The sequence below is a fragment of the Camellia sinensis genome, chromosome 7 (assembly GCF_055761805.1).
Source record: "Camellia sinensis isolate YWXY chromosome 7, ASM5576180v1, whole genome shotgun sequence".
Classification (NCBI taxonomy): domain Eukaryota; kingdom Viridiplantae; phylum Streptophyta; class Magnoliopsida; order Ericales; family Theaceae; genus Camellia; species Camellia sinensis.
The window spans coordinates 86,553,958-86,562,719 of record NC_138967.1 but is presented as its reverse complement, the minus strand read 5'-3'; the positions used below and the strand labels follow the sequence as shown (position 1 = coordinate 86,562,719).

General features: G+C 38.4%; 1 long non-coding RNA gene across 1 annotated transcript; it reads right to left on the bottom strand.

Annotated features, from left to right (window-relative positions):
• Positions 1-310: 310 nt before the first annotated feature.
• LOC114323398 (uncharacterized) lies at positions 311-1,126 on the bottom strand. Its single transcript, XR_014334628.1, has 3 exons — positions 642-1,126; positions 504-560; positions 311-384 (listed from the first exon to the last, which is right to left on the bottom strand). It is a non-coding gene; the product is annotated as an uncharacterized LOC114323398 (long non-coding RNA).
• Positions 1,127-8,762: the final 7,636 nt, after the last annotated feature.

The following is an 8,762-nucleotide window of genomic DNA, read 5'->3' as shown; positions in this document are numbered from 1 at the left end:
ATGCGGTTTGGGAAAAAGTCAACCTGCAACCGCCCGCAATGCGGTTTGCGGTTTGTGCGGATAGGGTTCGCGGATGTGCGGGCGGTTGCGGGCAGTTTGCGGATTAAACTTTTTTTTCAAAAATTTATTTTTAAACTTTTTTTTCTTCCATTTTGTCAATCTTTATTTTGGACATTATTTCTCATATTTTCTAAAAAGCTCCACCATTAATAATTAATGAATTAAAACTTATAAAAAACTCATAAAATAAAAAGGAAGATAGATAAACAACTGACTCTGCACCTAAGAGAGCAGCTGCAAGCTTGCAATACCCAATGTACCACACCCACCACAACCAAAATCTGCCACTACCTTGTTGGCCACATCCCCAAATGAATTCTCTGCCTAATAGGTTTCCAAAAACATGTTTTTACAAAACAACAATTTATAAAAACACAAACCCAAAAAAAAAAAAAATAGAAAACCTTGAAGATAGAAAAGCTAGAGGAGAAAGAAGAGTATACAGTGTATAACATCCGAGAAGCGATATGGGGTCCAGTTGGGTATTGTTCTAGTTCAATCTGCAGCACAAGCAGAGCATGATATTCACTTCAGTCACAGAAATTCAATATATATATATATATAGAGAGAGAGAGAGAGACCTTTGGGTTCGAGAATTGTTGAAGGGATCCAAGATGACCTTCCAATTGCTTGAGCTTCATCTTCTAGTGGGAGAATCCTCGATTGAGAGAGAGATTCAGAATTAAATAACATACACAATTAATAAAAATTACTTAAGAACAAATTCAACAAAATGTAAACTTACAGAATGTAAACTTACAAAATTCAACAATTAATAAAATTATTTTTTCAGAATGTAAACTTACATTAGAAATACAGATTCAGATTAACACAGATTCAACAAAAATTCTTAAGAACAAATTTGTATATATATATAAAACAAAAAAAAAAGAAGATTAACACAAATTCAGATTATTCTTAAGAACACAGATTCAAATTCTTAAGAACAGATTCAACAAAGATTAACACAGATTCCAAAACAAACAGAACAGATATGTTGGTCCAAAAAAAAATCAGATTTATTTCCAAAGAAACATTCAGATTCGATCGGTGCAGAGATGAGAGAGAGAGAGAGAGAGAGAGAGAGAGAGGCTTACCTGTGAGTCGATTGGTGTAGAGATGCAAAACCAAACTGTGGATCTGATGAGATGAGAGAGTGAGGGAGACAGATCAGATCAGAGACATATCTGATATATATATATATATATAAAACAAAAAAAATCAACGATCGGGGCGAGAGAGAGAGAGACAGAGATTGAGAGAGAGAGTTTACCTGTGGGTAGATCGGCGGTGCGATGATCGGTGCGATAAGATGAACAACGAGAGAGTGAGAGAGAGTGATCGGTGCAGAATAACGAAACGAGAGAGTGAGAGAGAGAGAGACACAGATGAGTTGAGATGAGGCTGACTGAGAGAGTAAGGGAGACGAATTTAGGGTTTTTTGTTTTGTTTGTAATGAGGTGAGTGAGATGGTGATGGACGACTAGATTTGAAAAAGGGGGAAAAAAAATTTAATTAATTTAATGCGGGCGGTTTGGGCGGGTGCGGTTCAAACCCGCAACCCGTCCGCAACCCGAAATTTATATAAAATCTAACCCGCACCCTACCCTAATGTATTTGCAAAACCGCCCACGCGCGTGCGGTTCGGTTTGGGTAGGGCTGTTTGGGCGGGTCGGATAACCCTATGCCCAGCCCTAATGACGTGATAGGCATGCGGCATGATAACAGCACTACAGGAATAATGGGACTAAGCGATGATGTGGCAGCCGTAATTCCATTTAATTAAATTAATTAAATGGATAACAGAAAATATTATGTTAGCCCAACTGTTCCTAAAAAGTAGGAAGTGGTTGAAGCCCATGTCCTACAATGGTGCTGGAAGTTAGTCCATGTTCCTAATTAGTTGTTAAGTCAAAGCATATGTGGAGATTAAATTGGAACTTAGTAAGCCACGTGGCAACCATATGATGGAATATTATGCATATATAGTTGTTGGTGATCTCTAACGAGTTGGATAATGTTCAATTTATATTTTTTTAGTATCAATTTGGAAATTTTCTTAGTATGCTTGCGGATTTGAGTATTATTTAGAGATGGATTGATAAGAATTTCTAAATTGTCTAATCACATTGTCATTAGGATTATAGTTGTTATTTTTTATTTTGACTTCGTGAGGCTCACTCGATAGTTTTTGAGTTTGAATTATTCTTGGGTTTTGAGTATTACATCTGCATATAAATTTAGTTTTTACAATTATTTCGTTCTCTAGTCTCAGTTGGTGAATTATTTTAGATTATTAAATTTTATTCTTTTTGAATCTAATTGATTGAATCATGATTCGTTTGTAATTACCAATTATTATTATTATTATTATTATTATTATTATTATTATTAGCATGAGAGAGTTACGAATGGTTATGGTGTGTACCATCAAACGAAATATATATTTTGTGGTGAGAAAAATTATATCATTTTATCATTTATATTACAAAATATTATAGCGTCGTTAAAATATATTTTTCATTGATATATATATATATATATATTATGAAAATGAGAGGCATGCCCACATGAGCTGCCCCCTCCCCCTTACTTCTATTCTATTTCTTTGATTTCTTCTTCTTTAACAGTGAGTCTGCTCTCTCTCTCTCTCTCTCTCTCTCAACCTTAGACAAAATCCTTCAACCTTGGACCATCATAGCTAAATCTCAGCATAGTTCTTAAATTCAAATAATAGAGCGCATGAAAGCGTGATTTCAATTAAAAAAGATCATGAATTCGACAAAGTTGATTTTTAGTCCTTTTGCTTCCTTTAGATACTAATTTGAGGTAGAGATTTTCTTACCATTATGTATATGTTTTAACATGATTATGTGGTATCTTACTAGTTATTATGATTTGAGAAATGAGTATTTTGATTATTTATGGTCTAATGCATAAATGGGGATTAACTCTAAATTTTGAATGATTTTTAAATTGGTGTTGAATATATGACTTTGAGAATTTAAATTTGTGAAAATAGAATTTAAATTGAGGAAACTCTAAGCTCTGTTTGGTGCAGCTTTCGAAAGCTGATTCCATCTCTTCACCTGAACCGTCTGTTTGGATAGCGTGTTAGAAAATTGATTCCACCACAGTTTTCAAAACACACTTCCGTTTCATGTTTGGCAGAATTGCTTGTAATCCAGGGCTCTCACCTTTTCATAGATACCCTCTGATTCGTCTTCTCTATTCTGAAAAGGTTTGCGTGTCAAAGAAGAGCAAAGCTAAAGATGCTTCACGGGTGAACTGCAGCTCTTCAATCACTTCCTTCTCTCTTTGATCAATTCTCTGACGTTGAAATCCAAACAATGCCTACGAATCGATTCCTTCCCACCCATAAATTGGCATCGACGAGGTCCTACAAATCAAGTGACTATCAATTTGTGCGTTGTGGTTGATTCACCATCTGGACAACGCAACAACAATAACAAAGAGGTACAGTGTTCATAAATTTCTGTCCAAAAATATATATAGGTTTTGTATGCAATTGACTAATTTTGTGCTTAATTCCGAAATGTGTTTGTCGTAGGTCAAATTTGTGAAGCCTTCTCTCAAATCAGAGGGCATCCGAAGCAACGCAGATCGAGCCACTGTACAAACTCCGTCACCGGTGACAATTATTCAACTTTTGCTCCTATGGTATGTATGTCCTTCAGTCGATCTATTATGGAATAATTGAGAGGTGTAATGGGTTCTCTCTAATCTGGGCAAAAGTGGCTGAGCTGGTCGTCCACTAAGACATCTGGCTGGTCGTCCACTCGGACTTCCAGCTGGTCGACTGCCAACTGGTTCATCTGTTCGGCTGCTTCTACTCTTTGTTTCTTGTTCTGTTTTTTGTTTCTTCTTCTACTGTTTTCTTATAAAAATGTTTAAATTTTGATTTCTTAACACTCTTTTAGTTTTGTTGTGATTAATCTTCATTTATCATATTTGAAGTGACACAAAAATGTTTCATACGATTTTTTTGCCTTTTTACTAATGGATGAGGTTCTATGGAAACAAGTTTCTTAGGACTTATGCACAAGTTATAGAAGGTGTTCTTATTTTTCAATTTCCACATACGCTTAGTTTACATATAAATTGTGTGTTAGATGGATACTGTAGACACCCCATTTTTGACCGTCTGCAAAACTTGGACATCATCGTTTGTGCACTCGATGATTTTACTTGTTTGTGTTCGTTTTCAGTGCCCAAAGTCCTCGGCAGAACGCCTTATCTTTGAGCCTCTAAACCTCACTGTTTTGTGCATGTTTTGGACCAAGAGCTTGTTGCCTCTTGCCTGGAGAGGAGGGTGACCTATCGGCCAACCCTACGATCTGTCGGCCACAGATTGTGCCTGTCGGCTACCAGTGGTGGCCGAAGGCCATTGGTCTCCTTTTCCAAATATTTGTTTTCCAGCTGTGCTAGTTGTTAATCACTAAGCTGCATCTTCATACATGTGTATGACATGATGTATACAAGCTCAAACCTTGGTTTTCTATATATAGGGGGTGTCCTCCCCCATTTTGGAGGGTTAGACATTTTTGGACCAAAATTTTTCTCTCTCTCTCTTTAGCTTTCTCTCTCTCACTTGATATTTTGTGCTTTTTAGTTAGTTTTCTCTACAATTTTGCACATCAACCCTTAACCAAATTTGACCACCTTGGAGCTGAGGTCCCTTGGAGTTGTGTTTGAGCTTTGGAAGGGGGTTTGAGCTTGAATTTGTGGCTGAATTGTGCTTTGCATCAAAGGTAGGGAACTTACCTTAGTTTAAGCTTATTGTGCATACTTATTTTCCCATCTTTTTCAATTGTTTTAAGGCTATTTTTGAAGTGTAAAAAACTCTATTTTTGTGGCATAAAAATGGTTGTTTGAGCCTTTGTGAGTTAGGGGGTTGTCCCCCATTTTGGCTCCTTAGCTTGTCAAGTTTTTTGTGCCATTTTTCTTCATTTTCAAATCAAACTTTTTGGGCCTTTAACCACTGAAATTCAGAGGTTTTTTAGTGGCAGGAACCTTCTTTTGAAGTCCAAAGTTGGAGGGGTTAGCCTCTCCTCCTTGTTGTTTTGCTTGCATGCCTAGTTGCCTTACATGTTAGCATGTTTTTATAGCCTAACTTAGCTTTGGTCCAACATGTTTTGCTACTGTTTTGACTTGTTTTAGCTCTGTTTTGGGCTGGTTAAGTCCTTTGAGCCTTGTATGGCATGGTTGTAGTGTTAATTCCTTTACTAGCCTAGTGTTTTAATGCTTTGATTATCATTCTTTTGGGTTAAAAACATGTTTTAGTGTTATTTTGCACTCCATTTCACTACTAAAATCTCTTCAATCTCCCTCTATTATTCACTTTTTCATTTTAAACCACTTGTTTGCTTAAATGTGAAATTGAGACATTCATGCTTAATGGTTTAATCCCTTCGGGGGTTCATTATCAACGGCATGAGGTCTCTTTCATGCTCAAGGCACTTGTGGTTTAAGCCCTCTTTCCATTAGAGGACACTCGCTTTTGGACTAATCAATTAAAGAATGGATTGGTAATCTAAAATGAGTAAACAAAATTGGACAAGTAAAAAGAAGCAAGAGAGGCATTCTTCGTGTTGCATTGCACGTGTTCGGATCGGACGTTAATTCGAACATGAGGAAAATGGGACATTTCATGCTCAAAGTGATGAAATGTGTCACTTTCCTTGGTCATCATCACCCTTGATCATGCATGATAGGGTGATGATCTTTTGAGTCTTGTTTATGCACTCATTAAGCTTGTACAAGCTTGGTTTATTAGCCATCATGCATGGAAAATGCTTGGTTGATTGTTTGAGGGCCAAGAGCTACACTCCTTTGAGCTTGTGTGATGATAAGGAGGGTAGCAGTACAGACACTCCTTGAGAATACACTACTTTGCCTTTGTTTGCTCTCTGTTACAGCAAAAGGAGAAGTTTAGGAAAGGGGTAGCTGACCGGCCACCAACAGTGGCCGACGGCCACCAGTAGTAGTCGACCGACCACCATTGGTAGCCGATCGGCCATCAATGAAAAATTGCTCAAGAGTGTTCCTGAGGTGAAGCAGAGGCATTCTGGGAGTTGGCAGCACTGTCGGTGTTCAAATGTGTGCAAACAGAGGCGTTCAATGGCAAGGCGGTGGCATTTTTGGGTGGAAGCCAATCGAGCATGCATGTGTCCCTCACCTCAAGGCCATTTATTCGCTTTATTCATGCAAGTGTTGTAACTATTTAATTAGCTTAGATAGTTAATTATTTAATCACTTTAATTAGCTTAGAATAAGTTAGTTAATTCTCTTCATTTTGTGCTATTTAATTAGCTTAGAATAGTCAGTTAAATTGTGTTGTAATAGTTAGCTTAATTAGCGTAGCTAGTTAGTTAGCTTATTCATTCGGACCCTCCTTCGCGAGGGCGTAATGTTGTAATAAGTGTGCGTGCGTGTGTATATGTCTTCCAGCCTCACGTCTTTCTCCCTTTTATTTAATCGCTTTTGATGGTTAGATTAGGGACATTTTCAATTAGCATACCTTATGCTTGCATGTTTGCATCCATTCATTTGTCTTGCATGCACCGAGGCTCGGCGCATCATTCAAACTGCATTGCAATTTCAATACTTCTTTGAATATGTGTTTATTGCATGTTGTTCAAAGTGTTGCAAATACCATGATTAAGTAGCCGAGCCTATTTAGTTACATCATTGCATATGTTGCATTAGACATCTTGTATAGTTAGGATCATGCATCTTTCTAACTAGTTTTTGTTTTGGCTTGGAGTACTCGATAAGCTTTTACGCTTTAGCGTACTTGCATGAGTGTGATTGCCATGTTGCCATGTTTCGCATGATTGCCGTGAGGCTATGTGCTTACTTGCTAAACTGCATGAAGGCTTGTGGATGAAGGCTTGTTGCTTGAATTGGAACAATTCAATGAATGTGAGTTTTAAGCCCACTTTGTTGTGACAAATCATGTTTTGAGCCCACTATGTTTGGTGACAAATCCGCATCTTTAAGCCCACTTGAGGGTGGTAAATTCAAATAATTTTCGCAAACAAACATGAGTTGAATTGTTCCAAGTCTTGTGACTAGTCTATACTTGCTTGTGTGTGCCACATAGTAATGTTAGCTAGTAATTGGAACAAGAACACATAATGTTTATAAACTGACATATCATGGTTAGTAGAGGTCGATCTTTGATCGGGCAAGTAGGGGTGCTCATTTCAGAACCTTCCCCTCTCGTATCCAAGTTCCCGAGCCGAGGAAACTTTGGTGATGATGGACACGTGGCCTTTGGCACGAGTCAGGGTTTCCTAAATTTCCTCAAAAACAAAATATTTAGGTGGCGGCTCTGTATCTGGCAAAGCAGTCCAATTTTGGCATTATTTTATTTAAAATCAGTTTTCCAAAATGATTTGCCGAATTTGGACTCTTTGGTGATTATCAGTTTCACATTGCACTTGTGAGACTAGATTCAGAACTGCGGGAGTCCGAACTGTGAGGCCTTCTTTTCAAACCTTTCCGAAAGGCGGGGCGCGAAAAAAGGCCTATCCACAGTTTTTGGCGACTCCGCTGGGGATTTAGAGAACTTGACTAGAACTCATGATATGTTGTTTTATTTACACTTATGTGTTTCTTTGCATTGCATTTGCATCAGTGCGCTTAAGTCATAGTATTTGCCATCTGCTATTCTGAATGGTTTGCCAGAGGCTTGCTTGGAAAAGCTTGCCCCAAGGCTGATCGGTTGCGGGCTCTGCCACGATGGGAACATATCCCTTGGATCTTGACTACCGCTGTACCATTTGATCCTCCTTTCACTTCTCGGTGTTAGTTATGAGAGGTATATTAGGTAGTCTTGCCGAGGTACCCTTTTTGACCAATCGACCTAGTTGCATATCGGAAGCCATAGAGATTGTTCCAAACTAGGACAGGTTGCTCACCCGAATGCAGGAATTGTATGAAACTGCTTATTTTGTGTAGTGAATCCCCAGCTCTTGACGAAATTAGGATAGGGTAACCCTACCCCATCATAGGGGTGTTTTGGCTCTCACTTGCTTGATACGTGCTTTTAAAGTGAAACTCTGCAGGAATGTATGTATCAATTGAAAGTCTGGGTATCAGTTTGAGGGTATTAGTTTTGGAGCAGAAATTTAGGGCAAAAATCAGTGTTTGAGTACAATTATCTAGCTTATGATTATAACTGCGTGTTGTTTCTGTTTGAGCCGAGGTGCTGTGCGATTTTTTATTTTTGTTTCTTTTTGCTTTATTTTCTTTTTGAAAGTTAGTCTTTCACCATTGCTTTAGACGAGTCTGTTACCCCCCAAGCACTCTGGACCCGAGTTAGAAGGATTTGTAGATCTGGGGATCTAGTCAGGGGACAGCCAGTGTTTGTTTTAATCCCGTCGGTTACTAGATGAAGAAGGATTCGACAGAGTTCGCCAATTCAGTAGTCACCGTTTACCTCGCATGTGCCCAGTCATGCCTACTCATCTACTTCTACTCCAGACAGAGAGTATTCACCAGTTCTGGTAGTTCAAAGTCCTTCAGTTAACATAGAAGACATGCTGCGTCAACTCTAGCAGACTATTGAGAACATACAGCTAGATGCTGCTCGACAAGCTGAGACCACAGCTCACTAAGCTGAGGTTGTAGCCTGCTAAGCAGAGGTAGTAGAGAGGCTTCAACAACAGCAGCCA